This window comes from Schistocerca nitens, chromosome 1, assembly GCF_023898315.1.
Source record: "Schistocerca nitens isolate TAMUIC-IGC-003100 chromosome 1, iqSchNite1.1, whole genome shotgun sequence".
In the NCBI taxonomy this organism is placed as follows: Eukaryota; Metazoa; Arthropoda; class Insecta; order Orthoptera; family Acrididae; genus Schistocerca; species Schistocerca nitens.
The window spans coordinates 1,149,956,330-1,149,978,261 of NC_064614.1; the positions used below are offsets into that span (position 1 = coordinate 1,149,956,330).

A 21,932-nucleotide genomic window follows, 5' to 3' on the forward strand; every position below is an offset into this window, starting at 1 on the left:
TTTTGGTACCAATAAAAATCTAGCTTGCTTTAAACTCTCAGGAAAGATGTCTGAACTGAAGAATTTGTTTTTAATGTGTGCTAGGGACCTCTTTAGGCTAACTGTGCATTCATTGAGCAGACACACTGAAACTTCATGTAGTCTGAATATTTTTTATTTTTTAATCTGCACACTACCTTTCTGACACTCTGCTCTTTTGTGGGTAACAATACCATTGAGTCAGTTATGTAGCTTGTGGCATATGATATGTATAATTATGAAAAGTTTTGCTGTAGCTTAAGGGGGTAGGACATCAAATGGGCTGACTTGGAGCAGGAGAGGCATACATTTTAATTTCCAGTGTCTATACTTTTACAAATAAGTTCATAAAACTTTGTCAGCATGACCAGGAAGGATGCAGGATTCACATTCATTGCAGTGGAAGTTCAAAAACATAACAAAATAATTTTCTTTTTTACATGTGAAATTTCATTATTTTTTTCACTTACTAATGGCTGCATTTGTTGCTATAGGTACACTTTTCTTCACAAGTTAGAGAGATTCTTCGATGAATTTTGCACGGCATACATACCATTCTTACAGGTGTATGAAACTGTAGAATTTGTTTAATTTATGAAAAAACGAACGAGCTGTTATATTTTAAACTTCATGTTTAGGAAAAACACAAATATTATAGTTAATTACCTCAATTTTTACCACAGTTTTTAATAGATTTGGAAAATTCTAGAGTTCCGTATACCTTTAAGTATGGTATATATGCTGTGCAAAATTCATCAAAGAATCTCTCTTACTTACGAAGAAAAGTGTACCTATAGCAACAAATGCTGCCATTAGTAAGTAGTAAGTGAAAAAAAATGATGAAATTTCACGTGTAAAAAAAATTACTCCGTTATGTTTTCGAACTTTCACTGCTATGAGTGTGAATTCTGAATCCTTTCTGGTCATGCTGACAAAGTTTTATGAATTTATTTGTAAAAGTATAGACAGTGCAAATTAAAATGTCCTGTGGTGCCCCTCCTGCTCTAAGTCGGCCCGTTTGACATCCTACCCCCCTTAAGGCAAAGCTGATGGAAATATACTTTTATGAAATTGGCCAGTTTGCTTGGGTTATGGATTAGAACTCCTCTGTCTCCTACTTGGGGTTTATTTCTCTCCAACTTCTCCTTTCCAGTTACCTTTTTAAGGGTTCAAGAGCAGTTTATAATACCCGTAGTGTATCCACTTATTATTTGGATACCTCCAACATAATATAATACTTTTGGGAATGTTGCCTCAAATTTCAGTTTAAACACTGATGAAAACTTACAGTACTTAGCCACCACATTTCCTTCAGCATACGCTTTTTCCCCTATCTGGTGATACAGTTGCTTTAAGTCACACTTTTTGACTTGGAAAAAACTTTTCTGTAAACCGGCCTCTTGTAAGATTTTTCTGTATGTATATTAAGATAAATAAATTGGCAGAGATGGTCAGAAAGCCCTAGACCTTTTTCAGTTATTTCATACTGAGGTTCATAATTTTCAGTTATGTGATCTGATGTAATAATTTATGAGAATCTTACAAGACATTTTTTACACAGGAAGAAGACAATGAAAGAAATGCACTGCCAAATTTTAGCTGCAAGGAGGCACTGCCATGTATTTTGTAAAAAAAAAAATGTTGGAGTTACACATTTTGCTGCGTGAAGAACAGCTTATAATAGCGGTTTGTACAGCCCTGCCCACAAATGCATGACTCGGCAAATCACTTGCGCAACACCACGTAGCAGAATTATCCGGACTTCACAGACATGAATTTTAAGCACCTAAAGCCTGGTTTACAATGGAGCGGATGGAAACGATCATGTGTAAATGAGCATCTGCAGAAAATTCACTACCATTTGCGTGTATAGGTAGAATCATTTATACTAAAGGGAACGGAAGAGAACACTAGGTAGCAAACATTGCTTATGAACACTGTGTTATTAGTTTTTAGTTTTTGGGGCTAATATTCAGCATACAACTCTGTCTTGTTAGAGAGACAATGCAAAACTTTGCTATTCAGTGAGGATTATTTGGCTTGGTGAGCGCACTGTTCTTGACGGAGTATGCAAAATGGTGCAGGGAAGGTAGAATTTAAGTGTCTCAGTTTGTATCGAAGCTTGACATGTGTGGAGGTCATGCACTTTACATGGAATTGAATCTCCACCTCTCCTTACCACTGGTCCAAAATTTTCCATGTATTTTGCCTTCCATATTTCCCTGGCTTCTCATTACCATTGAGGGGAAATTTATAAACAGAACACTGATCACCAGCATCAAACATTATCTTAAGAGATGACACAGCTAGCTTTTCCACTATTCGTGTAAGGTCTAAAGGTCTTTTTTTTTCCCCTAAAACAAAAATCATCTAGTTGCAAAGTGTGCTTCGTGATCCGAGAGCGCAGGGTCAAATCCCATTTAGATCACAACTTTTCACTATGATTCTTAACTGAGCATTCACTTCTCACGTATGTTGAAATGACCATGAATGACATGTGGTTCGGATCCCACGTTAAACTGCAGGTCTCCATTTTCCAGTTAGGTAACTAGGGCAGGGTAGGGACACGTTGTTGTTGTTGTTGTTGTTGTTGTGGTGGTCTTCAGTCCTGAGACTGGTTTGATGCAGCTCTCCATGCTACTCTATCCTGCGCAAGCTTCTTCATCTCCCAGTACCTACTGCAACCTACATCCTTCTGAATCTGCTTAGTGTATGCATCTCTTGGTCTCCCCCTACGATTTTTACCCTCCACGCTGCCCTCCAATACTAAATTGGTGATCCCTTGATGCCTCAGAACATGTCCTACCAACCGATCCCTTCTTCTGGTCAAGTTGTGCCACAAACTCCTCTTCTCCCCAATCCTGTTCAGTACCTCCTCATTAGTTATGTGATCTACCCATCTAATCTTCAGCATTCTTCTGTAGCACCACATTTCGAAAGCTTCTATTCTCTTCTTGTCCAAACTATTTATCATCCATGTTTCACTCCATACAAATACTTTCAGAAAAGACTTCCTGACACTTAAATCTATACTCGATGTTAACAAATTTTTCTTCTTCAGAAACGCTTTCCTTGCCATTGCCAGTCTACATTTTATATCCTCTCTACTTCGACCATCATCAGTTATTTTGCTCCCCAAATAGCAAAACTCCTTTACTACTTTAAGTGTCTCATTTCCTAATCTAATACCCTCAACATCACCCGACTTAATTCGACTACATTCCATTATCCTCGTTTTGCTTTTGTTGATGTTCATCTTATATCCTCCCTTCAAGACACCATCCATTCCATTCAACTGCTCTTCCAAGTCCTTTGCTGTCTCTGACAGAATTACAATGTCATCGGCGAACCTCAAAGTTTTTATTTCTTCTCCATGGATTTTAATACCTACTCCGAATTTTTCTTTTGTTTCCTTTACTGCTTGCTCAATATACAGATTGAATAACATCGGGGAGAGGCTACAACCCTGTCTTACTCCCTTCCCAACCACTGCTTCCCTTTCATGTCCCTCGACTCTTATAACTGCCATCTGGTTTCTGTACAAATTGTAAATAGCCTTTCGCTCCCTGTATTTTACCCCTGCCACCTTTAGAATTTGAAAGAGAGTATTCCAGTCAACATTGTCAAAAGCTTTCTCTAAGTCTACAAATGCTAGAAACGTAGGTTTGCCTTTCCTTAATCTTTCTTCTAAGATAAGTCGTAAGGTCAGTATTGCCTCACGTGTCCCAGTATTTCTACGGAATCCAAACTGATCTTCCCCGAGGTCGGCTTCTACTAGTTTTTCCATTCGTCTGTAAAGAATTCGTGTTAGTATTTTGCAGCTGTGGCTTATTAAACTGATTGTTCGGTAATTCTCACATCTGTCAACACCTGCTTTCTTTGGGATTGGAATTATTATATTCTTCTTGAAGTCTGAGGGTATTTCGCCTGTTTCATACATCTTGCTCACCAGATGGTAGAGTTTTGTCAGGACTGGCTCTCCCAAGGCCGTCAGTAGTTCCGATGGAATGTTGTCTACTCCGGGGGCCTTGTTCGACTCAGGTCTTTCAGTGCTCTGTCAAACTCTTCACGCAGTATCGTATCTCCCATTTCATCTTCATCTACATCCTCTTCCATTTCCATAATATTGTCCTCAAGTACATCGCCCTTGTATAGACCCTCTATGTACTCCTTCCACCTTTCTGCTTTCTCTTCTTTACTTAGAACTGGGTTTCCATCTGAGCTCTTGATGTTCATACAAGTGGTTCTCTTATATCCAAAGGTCTCTTTAATTTTCCTGTAGGCAGTATCTATCTTACCCCTAGTAAGATAAGCCTCTACATCCTTACATTTGTCCTCTAGCCATCCCTGCTTAGCCATTTTGCACTTCCTGTCGATCTCATTTTTGAGACGTTTGTATTCCTTTTTGCCTGCTTCATTTACTGCATTTCTATATTTTCTCCTTTCATCAATTAAATTCAATATTTCTTCTGTTACCCAAGGATTTCTACTAGCCCTCGTCTTTTTACCTACTTGATCCTCTGCTGCCTTCACTACTTCATCCCTCAGAGCTACCCATTCTTCTTCTACTGTATTTCTTTCCCCCATTCCTGTCAATTGTTCCCTTATGCTCTCCCTGAAACACTGTACAACCTCTGGTTCTTTCAGTTTATCCAGGTCCCATCTCCTTAAATTCCCACCTTTTTGCAGTTTCTTCAGTTTTAATCTACAGTTCATAACCAATAGATTGTGGTCAGAGTCCACATCTGCCCCTGGAAATGTCTTACAATTTAAAACCTGGTTCCTAAATCTCTGTCTTACCATTATATAATCAATCTGATACCTTTTAGTATCTCCAGGGTTCTTCCATGTATACAACCTTCTATCATGATTCTTAAACCAAGTGTTAGCTATGATTAAATTGTGCTCTGTGCAAAATTCTACCAGGCGGCTTCCTCTTTCATTTCTTAGCCCCAATCCATATTCACCTACTACGTTTCCTTCTCTCCCTTTTCCTACACTCGAATTCCAGTCACCCATAACTATTAAATTTTCGTCTCCCTTCATTATCTGAATAATTTCTTTTATTTCATCATACATTTCTTCAATTTCTTCGTCATCTGCAGAGCTAGTTGGCATATAAACTTGTACTACTGTAGTAGGTGTGGGCTTCGTATCTATCTTGGCCACAATAATGCGTTCACTAAGCTGTTTGTAGTAGCTTACCCGCGTTCCTATTTTCCTATTCATTATTAAACCTACTCCTGCATTACCCCTATTTGACTTTGTGTTTATAACCCTAAAGGGACACGTAAGTAGCTACAATGGCATCCAGTTGAAAGACCTGCAAAATGCCCACCGTATACCAGACAGAATTCTCTTTTGATCGTGCTTGTTTGCTCTGGCGAAAACTTGGATTAAACTACACAAACATTTTTTTGAATAACTTCATATTGACAGTTCAGTTCTGAGACGTGTAATTCTGATAAAAGTGGCTAGCAGAGAAAATAAAATCGTGACAATGTTTGATGTCACAGGCGACTTCCATCAATGAGGCCTTTTAATTTGTTGAAATGAAATGTCAGGTGGTTCTAGTTTTATAACAATTCCTGTAGGTCATTCCTTATAATTATGTTTGGATGTTGTACATTTGACTATCAGTGAAACAGTTCTTTGTTTTTTTTGTAGTCATCACAAAAATGTGAAGTATCTATTGAACGACAAAAACAAACATTTTTCTTGCACTGGGCACACTGGACAAAGGAAAATTGATGCAGTCAGGCATTTTGTAGTAACCACTAGTTTTATTTAGACAGGCATGGGATTGGTAGGAATACATTTTGAATGAAATGTTGAAAATTATTCTTTTCCATTTTTCCAGATTTTCATAAGTTGATTACAAGATTTTTTGCAACTAAACAGTCCACAACAAGTGGCCACGAAAGGCTCAACAATTTTGTAAACAGTCCATTTTTTGTTTTTGGTCCTAATTTGCCTTATGGTGTCCTAATTTGCCTGGAAATGGTAAACCACTCATACTTATCACTGGAATTATTGTACATGAATGTGGCATTGCAGCAATTGATTCTGCCTTTTTTTCATCCTGAAATGATAAACTGGTGTGCGTGCAGTTGTTTAATGAAATCTGATTGATCAGCATTATAAACAGCAGTTGTGGGGATAACAGCATGTTTCGTCTTTACGTCAGTTATGAATTTCTCTGTAGCATTGTCTTATCACTGGCAGCTGCTCGACATGTTTTCATGTCAAAAACTTGGTAATTTTGTGACTTCCTATTCTGTATGATTTTTTTGAACCTGCATAGCCAGGTCGACGAAGCCTGGAAATTAGCAATGTTCATGTCAGATGCAATTAGGAGGGCCCAGTGTCATAGATCTCCATCGGTAATAGTGCATAGCCTGTCACAAGCAGTTCTAAATCTTTGGAACAGTTTTTCATTCAGATGGTTTTGGGTTTCCATTTGGCACATATTTCTTACTTCATGTAATTCATTCTTCCATTTGTATAGTTCACACTCCAATTTTACGAAATGAAAACACGTTTGCACAGTGCGTAACTTCAAGCATTTTTTCCCTCCTTCATTTAACCAATATTTCACTGCCTTTTCTTTGTTGCTGAAAGCTGTTGCAGTACGTGTTTTTTTAGGCTTAGAAGGTATTCTTCTTCAGAACTGTTACTGGCACAACTGATGTCATCTGAACCACAATTCATGGAATCATCACAGTTATTTCCTATTTCTTCTAACATATTCATAATTTCAAATGAAATGTTGATATCATTTGAATGAATGTCAAGGAAACCAACTAACAAACACTTATGTACGCCCTCAGGAGAAGTAGGTGATTTTGGCTGGAAACCCCATTCTTCATATTTCATCATTCCTAAATTGAGAACGTTAATTGGATTCCACATTACTGTGAAACTGGAAGAAGAAAAAAGTACTATTAGCAGGCATGCCTTATGAAAGCACAATAAATATTAATTCAGCTTCATCTGTATTGTCAGTACTTACCAATACTGCAAAAAGCAACTGATAATTTGTAATAGATGTTACTTGAGTGGCTAATTCGAGAGAATAGTAACTGTGTACTGTAATGTCAGAGAAACTACCAGTGAACGGTAACCTGAAACGTCCTTTACAAATTACAATAGGATTGTGTCATGTTTCCTGTTTACAAATGTACGGCTGACCTCAGCTGTGTGTGTGTGCATAGTTGCGCATGTGCAGTTGCTACAGCGCCAGTAGGGGTGTACATTGCTACCGCCACCTGGTGCGCTACGAATTTGGCAATTTTTTAAAATTTTTTTTAAAAAATGATGCTGTGACTCTTTTTTTACTATATTTTTCCCATGTGGAATGTTTCTTTCTATTATTTATATATATATATATATATATATATATATATATATATATATATATATATATATATATATATATATATATATATATATATATATTCAGTGCCTCTTAGCAGTTAAAATTTTGACAGTGCATTTCTTTTGTTGTCTTCTTACTGTGTAAAATTTTTCAGTAGGTTTCGACATGTCTTAGTGGACTATTCCCTTGTTAATCGAGGCTATATTGAACTTGTTAATGTTGGTAATCAGTAAAACTAAGCATAAGATGATCATAACAATAATATGAAGACATAAAGGATTGAACTGCATATCACGAGGCATTGTCAAACACCATTTCCTTTCTAATTTATTGAGGTCTGCAGAGTGTGATGGGCTCTATCAGTAGTGATGACTGTCTACTTCTTAAACTTCATCAGCATGAGCACTGTTGAGTTAAGCATTGCTCGGTAGTGAGGGTCATAATAAATACACAGATGCTGACATTAACAGTATTCAACAGGTAAAAATAAACCTTCCACTTTTATTGTGGGTATTAATTGTCCTCTTCTTAGTCTCACTATGAATTAAAAAAAGATTGTATGGTTGTACTTAATGTACCAGTGCCCTTGTATACCTCTCTTCACTGTAAGAAAATGTGACAGAGGTTTTTGTATACTGTATAACAAAGAAAATGATTAGAAGAAAGATGAAGGCATTTGCTTCTAAATGCAGTTCCAGCCATCAGTCTATCTAAGGGCATACACTCTCAAGAAACGATAATACACATGCTTTAATAAATTAATTCTGTAATCATGCCATGATATTAATAAATTAATGTACAATAAACTCTGAACTATCTGTGGACAGATTATTCGCTTAGCGTATTATGTGCAGCCTATTTCTCCCACTTTTTACTGCTACTGAAAATTTCCCAATAACTTGAGAGCAGTCACTGGTAAGTTATAATCTCACATTAAAACACAGGCATAGTAAACAGTGTGCTGCTCAAACACTGCAAGAACTGTACTGTATTTTGTTTCAAAGTACTGTAAGGTAATGTGAAAAATGAATGAAAACTTCTTTTTATTTAAAAATAACGTGTTTCATCATGCTTAGGCATCATCTGATTGCCTAAAGTGCAAAAGGAGGCTGATTAAATAACTATCCTATAAACAATATAAGGCATGGTTCTAAGTTACACCAAAGATTTAATTAAAACTGCAAACAACACTCATGTAAAACTGTCAAATGAAGTTCATTGCAACGGCTGCTAAAGCTCCATGTCAGCCACATATGCACACAACCGTCTGGATGAAAATCCAGTCATCAGAATAACTAAAAGGAGCTGGTGGAAACAAGGTCTGAAAAATTAATAAAGGAAACCAGTAAAGAAATACAAATACCTTTGACCTGTTGTAGCAAGAAATAGAGCACAGAGCAGAGTCACAGGGTCTGGATGCCAAACAGCTGAGCAGTGTAACCAGCAGTGGCACTAGAATTACTAATTGAAGGATGGCCACATATAACTGCACTAATACAATGAAAATACCCCCTGCGGGTCCGGGGTAAGAATAGGCCCGAGGTATTCCTGCCTGTCGTAAGAGGCGACTAAAAGGAGTCCCTCCCCCTCAAGGGGGCAGTTAGCGCCTGCGTCCGGAGACGGACGGTTCCACGACCTCTATTTGCGGTCATTTTGCTTTTTCACTTCTCGTTTCTTCCTTCCTTTGGTTGGTTCCTTTCTTTGCTCTTCTCCACCTCACTGTCTTCCTTACTCTTTCCCCTGCATAATCTCCTTGCCTTCTCATTGCCTCCTTCTCCTTGCCTTCTCATTGCCTTCTTCTCCTTGCCTTCTCTGGTCTCCGCCTCGGCGTTTGAGACACTGTCCTCTCTCTCTCTCTCTCTCCCTCTCTCCCTCTCTCCCTCCCTCTCTCTCTCTCTCTCTCTCTCTCTCTCTCTCTCTCTCTCTCTCTCTCTCCTTTTTCCTCTTCTTCCTTCCTCCCTGTGCGCGCCTGAAGGCCGACCCACGCGTTCGCATGCGTAGCCGGTGACGGGGTAACGCGTAATTCCCCGCCCTGGGTAGACATGTAAGGCACGCGCGTACCCCCTGGTAAAGGCCAGGCCCGGGGAGGGGTGATTGCCTGAGCTGATACCTTCTGACCATGCCGATTGGTCCCTCCGTCTGTTTCTCGGGAGGTGTGACCTGAGGTGTAAACATTCACCTAAGGCGGGAGTGCCCTCTGAGAGGGTCCCCACAAGGAAGGAGCGCGCCATCGGAGACGCTGGCAATCATGGGGGATTCCTCCGCAATGGATTTCACTCCATCTCTCTCGACTTCTGCCCAAAAACGGAAACGTGACCAGCTACCAGTGACAAAAGTACTACCGCCTGCCCCACAGTTCCTCGTCGTTTCTCGATCTGAGGACGGAAAGGATTTTTCCTCTCTCAACCCTTTCGTTATCCAGAAGGGCGTCGATGCCATAGCCGGATCTGTCAAATCTTGTACCAGGTTGCATAACGGTACCTTATTACTCGAAACTGAGAGCGCCTTTCAGGCACAAAAACTGCTTCGGGCCACACTCCTGTACACATTCCCTGTCCGGGTGGAGGCTCACCGAACTTTGAATTCGTCTCGTGGTGTGGTCTATACTAGATCCCTCGACGGCTTGACTGACGAGGAGATTCAATCTTTCCTCGCTGAGCAGGGCGTGACGGCTGTCCATAGGGTCATGAAAAAGGTCAACAATGACCTTGTACCGACCCGGACACTTTTCTTGACCTTCGATAGTGTTCAGCTGCCATCGCGCATCAAAGCGGGCTACGAGGTTATTTCTGTTCGCCCCCTATGTCCCGACACCTACGCGCTGCTACCAGTGTCAGCGTTTCAATCACACTCGCCAGTCTTGTTCCAATGCGGCTAAATGTGTCACTTGTGGCAGGTATGCCCATGAGGGTGACTGTCCACCTCCGTCTCCACATTGTGTGAACTGTCAGGGTGACCATGCCGCATCCTCCCGCGACTGTCCTGTCTATAAGGAAGAACGCTGTATCCAAGAAATTCGGGTAAAAGAGAAAGTGTCCACCTCGGCTGCTCGCAAGCTATTGGCTAGTAGGAAGCCCACGCTGCTCCCAGCGGGGAAATACAGTACTGTCCTCGCCTCTCCTCGGACTACCAGGGAGGTGGCAACCCAGACATGCGATCTGACCTTCAGCACCACGGTCGTCCGTTCGGCCAGTGCTAAGATCGCGCGGTCGACGTCTCCTCTTCCTCCCATCACCCCACAGACACCAGCCCCTTCATCAGCTTCTGCTAAGACGAAGACCCAGAAGTCAGATGCACGGGCCTTCAAGAAGGAACCGTCCCGTGCAGACTTCCTACGTACCTCGACCTCCCAGCCTTCGACCGGTACTTCCACCAAACGACCTTCCAAGAAGGCTAATAGGAAGCACAGTTCTCCTTCTCCGCCACGGCGCATTTCTTCTCCTGCGCCACCCGGCGGTTGCCGCCCCAGGCCGTCATCCGTTTCGCCTGGCCGCACCGCTGGTAGCCGAACATCTGGCCGTTCACCGGCGGAGGAAGCTCCCCCTCCCGGTCATCTTCCCAAGATGGCCGATGAACCTATAGACCCAATGGACGCTGACTGTCCGCCTACTGATAGCGGCGGCAGTGCTCGCTCGAAGCCAGGCCCTTAGTGGCCTTCGAGGTGACCCCTTCTTTCATCTTCCCTTTTTTTTTTTTTTTTTTTTTTTTTTTTTTTTTTTTTTTTCCCCCCCCCCTTACGATGGCACTTATTCACTGGAATATTCGCAGCATTCGCTCCAACCGAGAGGACTTGAAGTTGCTGCTCCGCTTGCACCATCCGCTCGTCGTAGCCCTCCAGGAAACAAAGCTACGCCCATGTGATCAAATTGCCTTGGCACACTACACCTCTGTGCGTTTTGACCTACCCCCTGTGGTAGGGATCCCAGCTCATGGAGGGGTTATGTTGCTGGTCCGGGATGATATTTACTACGATCCTATCACGTTGCACACCGGCCTGCAGGCAGTTGCCATCCGCATTACTCTCCCCACTTTTACATTTTACATTTGTACCGTTTACACTCTATCGTCGTCTGCCGTTACCAGGGCAGACATGATGCAACTTATTGCTCAGCTACCTGCACCATTTTTGTTAACTGGAGACTTCAATGCCCACCATCCCCTTTGGGGCTCTCCAGCATCCTGCCCAAGGGGCTCCCTGTTAGCAGACCTTTTCAACCAGCTCAGTCTTGTCTGCCTCAATACTGGCGCCCCTACTTTTCTTTCGGACACATCTCACACCTATTCCCATTTAGATCTCTCTATATGTACTCCCCAACCTGCACGCCGGTTCGAGTGGTATGCACTTTCTGATACATATTCGAGCGACCACTTCCCGTGTGTTATCCATCTCCTGCAGCATACCCCCTCTCCGTGCTCATCTAGTTGGAACATCTCCAAAGCAGACTGGGGGCTCTTCTCTTCCAGGGCGACCTTTCAGGATCAAACATTCCCAAGCTGCGATAGTCAGGTCGCACACCTCACGGAAGTCATTCTCACTGCTGCTGAATATTCCATCCCTCACCCTACTTCTTCTCCACGTCGCGTACCGGTCCCCTGGTGGACCGCAGCATGTAGAGACGCTTTACGTGCTCGTCGACGTGCTTTACGCACCTTTAAACGCCACCCTACAGTGGCGAATTGTATCAATTATAAACGATTACGTGCACAGTGTAGTCGTATTATTAAAGAAAGCAAGAAAGCCAGCTGGGCTGCTTTCACAAGCACCTTCAACAGTTCTACTCCTTCTTCTGTTGTCTGGGGTAGCCTGCGCCGGCTATCTGGCACTAAGGTCCACTCACCAGTTTCTGGCTTGACGGTCGCGAATGACGTCCTTGTGGCCCCTGAGGCTGTCTCCAATGCCTTCGGCCGCTTTTTCGCAGAGGTTTCGAGCTCCGCTCATTACCACCCTGCCTTCCTCCCCCGCAAACAGGCAGAGGAGGCTAGGCCACCTAACTTCCGCTCCTCGAATCGTGAAAATTATAATGCCCCATTCACCATGCGGGAACTCGAAAACGCACTTGGCCGATCACGGTCCTCCGCTCCAGGGCCTGATTCTATTCATATTCAGATGCTGAAGAACCTTTCTCCTGCGGGTAAAGGTTTTCTTCTTCGTACTTACAATCGCATCTGGATTGAGGGACATGTTCCCGCATGCTGGCGCGAGTCTATTGTTGTCCCGATTCCTAAGCCGGGGAAGGACAAGCACTTGCCTTCCAGTTATCGACCCATCTCGCTTACCAGCTGTGTCTGTAAAGTGATGGAGCGAATGGTTAACTCTCGATTGGTTTGGCTGCTCGAGTCTCGATGCCTCCTTACCAATGTACAATGTGGATTTCGTAGGCGCCGGTCTGCTGTTGACCATCTGGTTACCTTGTCGACCTTCATTATGAATAACTTCTTGCGGAAGCGCCCGACCGCGGCTGTGTTCTTTGATTTGGAGAAGGCTTACGACACCTGTTGGAGGGCGGGCATTCTCCGCACCATGCATACATGGGGCCTTCGCGGTCGCCTCCCTCTTTTTATTCGTTCCTTTTTAATGGATCGACAGTTCAGGGTACGTGTGGGTTCTGTCCTGTCAGACACCTTTCGCCAGGAGAATGGGGTGCCACAGGGCTCAGTTTTGAGCGTCGCTCTCTTCGCCATAGCGATCAATCCAATAATGGATTGCCTCCCAGCTGATGTATGAGGCTCCCTTTTCGTGGACGATTTTACCATCTATTGCAGCGCGCAGCGTACGTGTTTCCTGGAGCGCTGTCTTCAGCGTTCTCTTGACCGTCTTTACTCCTGGAGTGTCGCCAATGGCTTCCGTATTTCTGCCGAGAAGACGGTCTGTATTAACTTCTGGCGCTACAAAGAGTTTCTCCCACCGTCCTTACGACTCGGTCCCGTTGCTCTCCCATTCGTGGAGACAGCAAAATTTTTAGGTCTTACATTTGACAGGAAACTTAGTTGGTCTCCACATGTGTCTTATTTGGCTGCCCGTTGTACCCGTTCTCTCAATGTCCTCCGTGTTCTCAGTGGTATGTCGTGGGGAGCGGATCGAACCGTCCTACTTCGCCTATATCGGTCGATCGTCCGCTCCAAGCTGGATTATGGGAACTTCGTATACTCCTCTGCACGGCCATCCATCTTACGCCGCCTCAACTCCATACAACATCGGGGTTTACAACTTGCGATCGGAGCGTTTTATACTAGTCCCGTCGAGAGTCTTCATGCTGACGCTGGTGAGTTGCCACTCACCTACCGGCACGATATACTGCTTTGTCGGTATGCCTGTCGGCTACTGGCAATGCCCGACCACCCGTCTTATCGTTCCTTTTTTGATGACTCTCTCGACAGTCAATACGGGTTGTATGTCTCCGCCCTGCTACCCCCCGGAGTTCGCTTTCGTCGCCTCCTTAAACACCTTAATTTTTCACTCCCTGCCACCTTTCGAGTGGGCAAGAGCCACACGCCACCTTGGCTCCAGGCTCAGGTTCGCGTCCACCTTGACTTCTGCTCGCTCCCAAAGGAGGTTACCCCCGGTTCAGTCTACCACTCCCGTTTTGTCGAACTTCGTTCGAAGTTCATTAATATGACCTTCATTTATACAGATGGCTCTAAGACCAATGACGGCCATTGTTCGGTCTTCACAGCTGAGCTCTTTGCCCTCTACCAGGCTGTCATTTACATCTGCCGCCACCGACATTCTGCATATGTCATCTGCTCCGATTCCCTGAGCGCTATCCAGAGCCTCGGTGATCTGTACCCGGTTCACCCTTTCGTGCACCGGATCCAACGCTCTCTTCAGCAGCTGGTGGACGTCGGTTCTCCGGTTAGCTTTATGTGGGTTCCTGGCCATGTCGGTATCCCTGGGAACGAAGCTGCAGATGCCGCGGCCAAGGCTGCGGTCCTCCAGCCTCGGACAGCTTCTTGTTGTGTCCCTTCGTCAGATTGTAGCAGGGTAATTTGTCGGCGCATTGTATCGCTGTGGCATGCCGATTGGGCTGCACTTCCAGACAACAAGCTTCGGGCCTTGAAAGCTCTTCCCATGGCTTGGACGTCCTCCTCACGCCCTTCTCGGCGGGAGGAGGTAGTTTTGGCCCGGTTGCGAATTGGCCACTGCCGGTTCAGCCATCGCCATCTGCTGACGGCTGCGCCGGCGCCATTCTGCCCATGTGGGCAATTGCTGACGGTCCGCCACATTTTAACGTCGTGTCCGGATTTTAACACCCTGTGTCTCGATCTTGGCCTGCCATGTACTGTAGAAGCCATTTTAGCGGATGACCCACGAGCAGCTGCTCGCGTTCTTCATTTTATCAATTTGACAACCCTCTCAAAGGACATTTGATTATGCTGTTTTCTTTTTTAATCCTATGCCTGTCAGTATGTCTTTCATCGTGTTTTCCGTTTCGTTGCTGTTTTAAACTTGTGACTCGCGGTGCATTCCTAAAGTAGTCTGGGCGCTAATGACTGTTGACGTTGTGCGCCCTAAAACCACAAAAAAAAAAAGTACAATGAAAGGACAATAGATGTTGTTAGTAACTTAAGTTATGGAAAAGGCTAATGTGGGACTGATAAACCTTTACTTAACTATAAGGAATAAATTGAATTAAAATTAAGGTTAAAATGAAATGGAAATTAAAATTATTGAACAGGAAATATGGGCCATGCAAATCATGTACAATACTATGTTGCTTAGTGTACGTACTAGGTAATAGTATTGCGGTAAATGACAGTAATATTAAAAGTTAGCCAGCAAGAATGACATGGATGAAGCATACAAAAGCAGTATTCATGAACAATTAAATAAATAAACCAATAAAATTGCAATAAAACTTATACAGATCATTAAAATGTTTAAAAAATTACATGTCTGTGTGAGGTGCAGAATGCTACGACACTGCACTATTAAATGCAAGCTCAAATACCACAATTACAGTGAATGTTCATATAAGGCAATAAAAACCTACACATTTAAGTTCCCAAATGTTAGTCATGGGGTTAAAGCACACTATACACCATACAAAAGATGAAAAAGAGAAGGTCAAGAACCGATGGTACACACTGAATAGGTGTTGGGTTAGAAAACAAGAACACGATGATAAAACAAATTGTTGGAAGAATAGTGCTAAGCCGGTGAGGAGACCTTATGGCAGGTATCATTAAATCTTAAAATGTCTGATTCTTGCTAACCAACTGATCATTAAGAAGAGTACCACTATGTTCATATCAATGTATAACAAATTTCCATCTCTTCTAAGAAATTCAGCTTTTTTCCCTTTTTGGCAGAATGGAGAACTTTTAAATTGCTTAGCATCAGTGACTGATGGCCACTAGCTTTTAGGTACCCTTTTCTGTTCAGTAAATACTCACAAAATCTAGTCTTAAATATTCTACTTGTTTGTCCTATATATGAAGCATCATATTCACTGCAATTGATCTTATACATGCCTGAGCCAGCAAATTTATCTCTGTATAGCTCTTCATTGTGGATATAATGGTTCCGTGGATCATTGGCCAAACCAAAAATATTGTCTGCACCCTGTTTTTTAAATAGTTTGGCTAGCTCTTATGAAAGATTTCCTATGAAGAGGATTCTCACAAAATTAGGATTAATAGGTGGTGAGGCGAGTGGGACCATGTGGCGATCTTCCCTTCGTAATTCTTGCAGGGAGTCTATGGCTTCGCATTGGCCACACTTGGCTGACATACGGCCACTCCTCCGACGTGAGGATCCACCCAAGTGTGGGTGTGGAGCTTATCTCATGGTGGCCCACATTGTACGAGGGTGAGTCAAATGAAAATCTCAAATATTTTTTAAAATGTTATTTATTTTGCAGAAGTGGTACAAAGCTGTATCACTTTTCAACATAATCTCCCCCTCACTCAGTGCAAGTCCACCAGCACTTACAAAGTGCATAAATTCCTTTAGAAGAAAATTCTTTTGGTAGTCTGCGCAACCACTCGTGCACCGCATGGCGTACCTCTTCATCAGAACGCAACTTCTTTCCTGCCATTGAGTCTTTGAGTGGTCCAAACATATGGAAATCACTTGAGGCAACTTCTAGTGAGTATGGTGAATGAGGAAGACACTCAAAATGGAGGTCTGTGATTGTTTCAGCTGTTGTTTGGGCAGTGTGGGGCTTTGCATTGTCATGCTGCAAAAGGACACCTGCTGACAACAACCCACGTTGCTTTGATTTGATTGTAGGCCGCAGATGATTTTTTAGGAGATCTGTGTATGATGATGCACTGGTGACAGTGGTCCCTCTAGGCGTGTAGTACTCCAAAAGGACACCTTTTTCAGCCCAAAAGAAAGTCAGCATAACCTTCCGTGCTGATTGTTCTGTTCGAAACTTCTTTGGTTTTGGTGATGAGGAATGGCACCATTCCTTGCTCGCTCTCTTTGTTTACGGTTGGTGGAGGTGAACCCAGGTTTCATCCCCAGTAACAATTCTTTCAAGGAATCCATCACCTTCTTGTTCAAAGCACCGAAGAAGTTCTTCACTAGCATCAACATGTCGTTCTCTCATTTCAGGAGTCCGCTGCTGTGGTACCCATCTTGCAGACACTTTGTGAAACTGTAGTACATCATACACAATGTGGTGTGCTGATCTATGACTAATCTGTAAACATGCTGCAGTGTCATTCAGTGTCACTCGGCAGTTTTCCTTCACTATGGCTTCAACTGCTGCAATGTTCTGTAGAGTCACAACTTGTTGTGCCTGACTTGGACGAGGAGCATCTTCCACTGAAGTCACACCATTTGCGAACTTCCTACTCCATTCTTAGACTTGCTGCTGTGACAAACATGCATCATTGTACTGAACTTTCATTCGTTGATGAATTTCAATAGATTTCACACCTTCACTACGCAAAAACCGAGTAACAGAATGCTGTTCTTCCCAGGTGCAAGTCGCAAGTGGGACGGCCATATTTATATTGATACTGCAGCGGTATGTGTGCATCTGCACTATGCTGCCACATACAGGCCATTCTGCACGCTGTTTGTAGCACACTTACCAACTTACAGGATATGGCGCGAAATTTCGATTTGTTATTACAAATTTAAGATTTTCATTTGGTCACCCTCGTATTAGACTGCCCGAATTTGGCCACCTTATGGTGAAACTCCTCCCGCCATGAATCATGGATCTTGCCTTTTGTGGGGAGGCTTGCGTGCCTCAGCGATACAGATAGCCGTACCGTAGCTGCAACTACAATGGAGGGGTATCTGTTGAGAGGCCAGACAAACGTGTGGTTCCTGAAGAGGGGCAGCAGCCTTTTCAATAGTTGCAGGGGCAACAGTCTGGATGATTGACTGATGTGGCCTTGTAACACTAACCAAAACGGTCTTGCTGTGCTGGTACTGCGAACAGCTGAAAGCATGGGGAAACTACAGCCGTAATTTTTCCCGAGGGCATGCAGCTTAACTGTATGGTTAAATGATGATGGTGTCCTCTTGGGTAAAATATTCTGGAGGTAAGATAGTCCCCCATTCGGATCTCTGGGCAGGAACTACGCAGGAGGACGTCGTTATCAGGAGAAAGAAAACTGGCGTTCTACGGATCGGAGCGTGGAATGTCAGATCCCTTAATTGGGCAGGTAGGTTAGAAAATTTAAGAAAGGAAATGGATAGGTTAAAGTTGGATATAGTGGGAATCAGTAAAGTTCGGTGGCAGGAGGAACAAGACTTCTGGTCAGGTGAATACAGGGTTATAAATACAAAATTAAATAGGGGTAACGCATGAGTAGGTCTAATAATAAATAAAAAAATAGGAATGTGGGTAAGCTATTATAAACAGCATAATGAACACATTATTGTGGCCAATATAGACTTGAATCTCATGCCCACCACAGTAGTACAAGTTTATATGCCAACTAGCTCCGCACATGATGAAGAGATGTGTGATGAGATAAACATAATTTTCCAGAAAGTGAAGGGAGATGAAAAATTAAGTCATGGGTGACTGGAATTCAATAGTAGGAAATGGAAGAGAAGGAAACGTAGTTGGTGAATATGGAATGGGGGTAAGGAATGAAAAGAGGAAGGCACCTGGTAGAATTTTGCACAGAGCATAACTTCATCATAGCTAACACTTGGTTCAAAAATCATGAAAAAAGGTTGTATACATGGAAGAGGCCTGGAGATATTGGAACGTTTCAGATAGATTATATAATGGTAAGACAGAGATTTAGGAACCAGGTTTTAAATTGTGAGACATTTCCAGGGGCAGATGTGGACTCTGACCACAATCTGTTGGTTATGAACTGTAGATTAAAACTGAAGAAACTGCAAAAAGGTGGGAATTTAAGGAGATGGGACCTGGATAAATTGACTAAACCAGAAGTTGTACAGAGTTTCAGGGAAAGCATAAAGGAACAATTGACAGGAATGGGGGAAAGAAATACAGTAGAAGAAGAATGGGTAGCTTTGAGGGATGAAATAGTGAAGGCAGCAGGCGATCAAGTAGGTAAAAAGACGAGGGCTAGTAGAAATCCTTAGGTAACAGAAGGAATATTGAATTTAATTGATGAAAGGAGAAAATATAAAAATGCAGTAAATGAAGCAGGCAAAAAGGAATACAGACGTCTCAAAAATGGGATTAACAGGAAATGCAAAATAGCTAAGCAGGGATGGCTAGAGGACAAATGTAAGGATGTAGAAGCATATATCACTAGGGGTAAGATAGATACTGCCTACAGTAAAATTAAAGAGACCTTTGGAGAAAAGAGAAATGCTTGTATGAATATGAAGAGCTCAGATGGAAACCCAGTTCTAAGCAGATAAGGGAAAGCAGAAAGATGGAAGGAGTATATAGAGGATCTATACAAGGGCGATGTACTTGAGGACAATATTATTGTAATGGAAAAGCATGTAGATGAAGATGAAATGGGAGATATGATACTGCATGAAGAGTTTGACAGAGCACTGTAAGATCTAAGTTGAAACAAGGCCCTGGGAGTAGACAACATTTCATTAGAACTACTGATAGCCTTGCAAGAACCAGCCCTGACAAAATTCTACCATCTGGTGAGCTAGATGTATGAGACAGGTGAAATACCCTCAGACTTCAAGAAGACTATAATAATTCCAATCCCAAAGAAAGCAGGTGTTGACAGATGAGAAAATTATTGAACTATCAGTTTAATAAGTCACGACTGGAAAATACTAACATGAATTCTTTACAGACAAATGGAAAAACTGGTAGAAGCTGACCTCGGGGAAGATCAGTTTGGATTCCGTATAAATGTTGGAACATGTGAGGCAATACTGACCCTATGACTTATCTTAGAAGATTAAGGAAAGGCGAATCTACGTTTCTAGCATTTGTTTAGACAATGTTGACACGAATACTTTCTTTCAAAATCTGAAGGTGGCAGGGGTAAAATACAGGGAACGAAAGGCTATTTACAAATTGTACGGAAACAAGATGGCAGTTATAAGAGTTGAGGGACATGAAGGGGAAGCAATGGTTGGGAAGGGAGTGAGACAGGGTTGTAGCATATCCCCGATCTTATTCAATCTGTATATTGAGCAAGCAGTAAAGGAAACAAAAGAAAAAGTTGGAGTGGGAATTAAAATCCATGGAGAAGAAATAAAAATGTTGAGGTTCACCGTAGACATTGTAATTCTGTCAGAAACAGCAAAGGACCTGGAAGAGCAGTTGAACTGAATGGACAGTGTCTTGAAAGGAGGATATAAGATGAACATCAACAAAAGCAAAATGAGGAAAATGGAATGTAGTCGAATTAAATTGGGTGATGCTGAGGGAATTAGATTAGGAAATGAGACACAAAGTAGTAAATGAGTTTTGCTGTTTGGGGAGCAAAATAACTGATGATGGTCAAAGTAAGGAGGATTTAAAATGTAGACTGGCAATGGCAAGGAAAGTGTTTTTGAAGAACAGAGATTTGTTAACATTGAGTATAGATTTAAATGCAGGAAGTAGTTTCTGAAAAGTATTTGTGTGGAGTGTTGCCATGTATGGAAGTGAAACATGGACGATAAATAGTTTAGACTAGAAGAGAAAAGAAGCTTTTGAAATGTGGATCTACAGAAGAATGCTGAAGATTAGATGGGTAGACCACTTAACTAATGAGGAGGTATTGAATAGAATTGGGGAGAATAGAAATTTGTGGCACAACTTGACTAGAAGAAGGGATCGGTTGGTAGGACATATTCTGAGGCATCAAGGGATCCCCAGTTTAGTATTGGAGGGCAGCGTGGAGGGTAAAAATCGTAGATGGAGCCCAAGAGATGAATACACTAAACAGATTCAGAAGGATGTAGGTTGCAGTAGGTACTGGGAGATGAAGAAGCTTGCAAAGGATAGAGTATGGAGAGCTGCATCAAGCCAGTCTCTGGACTGAAGACCACAACAACACCAACAACAACAACAACAATATGGTGAAACTGTAAACTTTCTGACACACAACTCCTGGTGCCAGTGGACAATGCCAAAGTAGCTGATTTGGTTTTGCATTTTACCCGTGAAATTGTTTCTTACTCCTCAGTGTGATGTAGTGCATATTAGCCTCGTCAGCCAATTGAGGGATTTTTTTTAGGGGGTGGGGGTGCCCCATTGCCTGCTCTGACATGAGGGGTCCATGGCTGTCCTTGCTTGATGGTCTGACCTGGCTCATGCCCTTCCTACTTTTCCAATTCTTAGTATTCTTTTACGTCTGTTGTTGGCTGACAGAGTCATAGTCATTGTTCTCTTTTCTGTGGTTTTGTGTTGTCTATCTAGCTAGTTTTATTGTGGTGATAGAGGGTGTAGCAGCATCGGTCAGATGTAGAGGGTCTCTCTGTGGTCGCATAATGTATCCCGGCGGCCTCCAATTGTTTTCTGGGTGGGGCAACTCTCCCACCTTCACCCCTTTACCCCTCTCTTTCTTCCACATGCCTTTATCTCTTGACTTTCATGATTCTCATACACAAAAGAGTCCATTGGGATTTGTCTGTTGTGTACTTTATCTGTGGGGACTATTCCCATCTTGACACACAAACGATTAAGGGACTGATGACCTCTCAGTTTGGTCCTTTAACTCCATCAATCCATCCATACATTACCCCACTGGAAAGGAACAGGGCATGCTACCAATTACTGGTAAATACAACATAACACTTGGTTAAATGGGAACAATGTGCCCTACAAAAGCCAGAGACAATTATTCTAACACATTTCCTACCTTACCTTTGGGAAGACTAAGGACAAGGTAGTGGAAGGGGCTACCAGCCAAAACATGGCAAGTTAGGAAAATATCCATAAAATGAGATTTTTTTCTATTGTGATGTAGGGCATATCTTAATATATTGTTTGGGAGCCAACATTCTGTAGGAATTAGGTATGCTATTACATGAGTAGATTAGTTTGAAGTTAGCACGGTACTTACAGTAGAATATCTTTGGCTTTCCTCTGAGACCCATGCCTCCATCTTTGCTGCCCTCCCTGTTTACCTTTCCCCTGGGTTGTGAGTAACTGAATCCGCTTTCCCTTCTTCCCCTTTTTTT

At 42.7% G+C, this 21,932-nt stretch overlaps 1 protein-coding gene across 3 annotated transcripts in view; it reads left to right on the forward strand.

The window, feature by feature from the left end:
• Positions 1 to 21,932, forward strand: part of LOC126199949 (filamin-A-interacting protein 1-like) — a 197,677-nt gene that overhangs the window by 41,714 nt on the left and 134,031 nt on the right. The window lies entirely within an intron of this gene.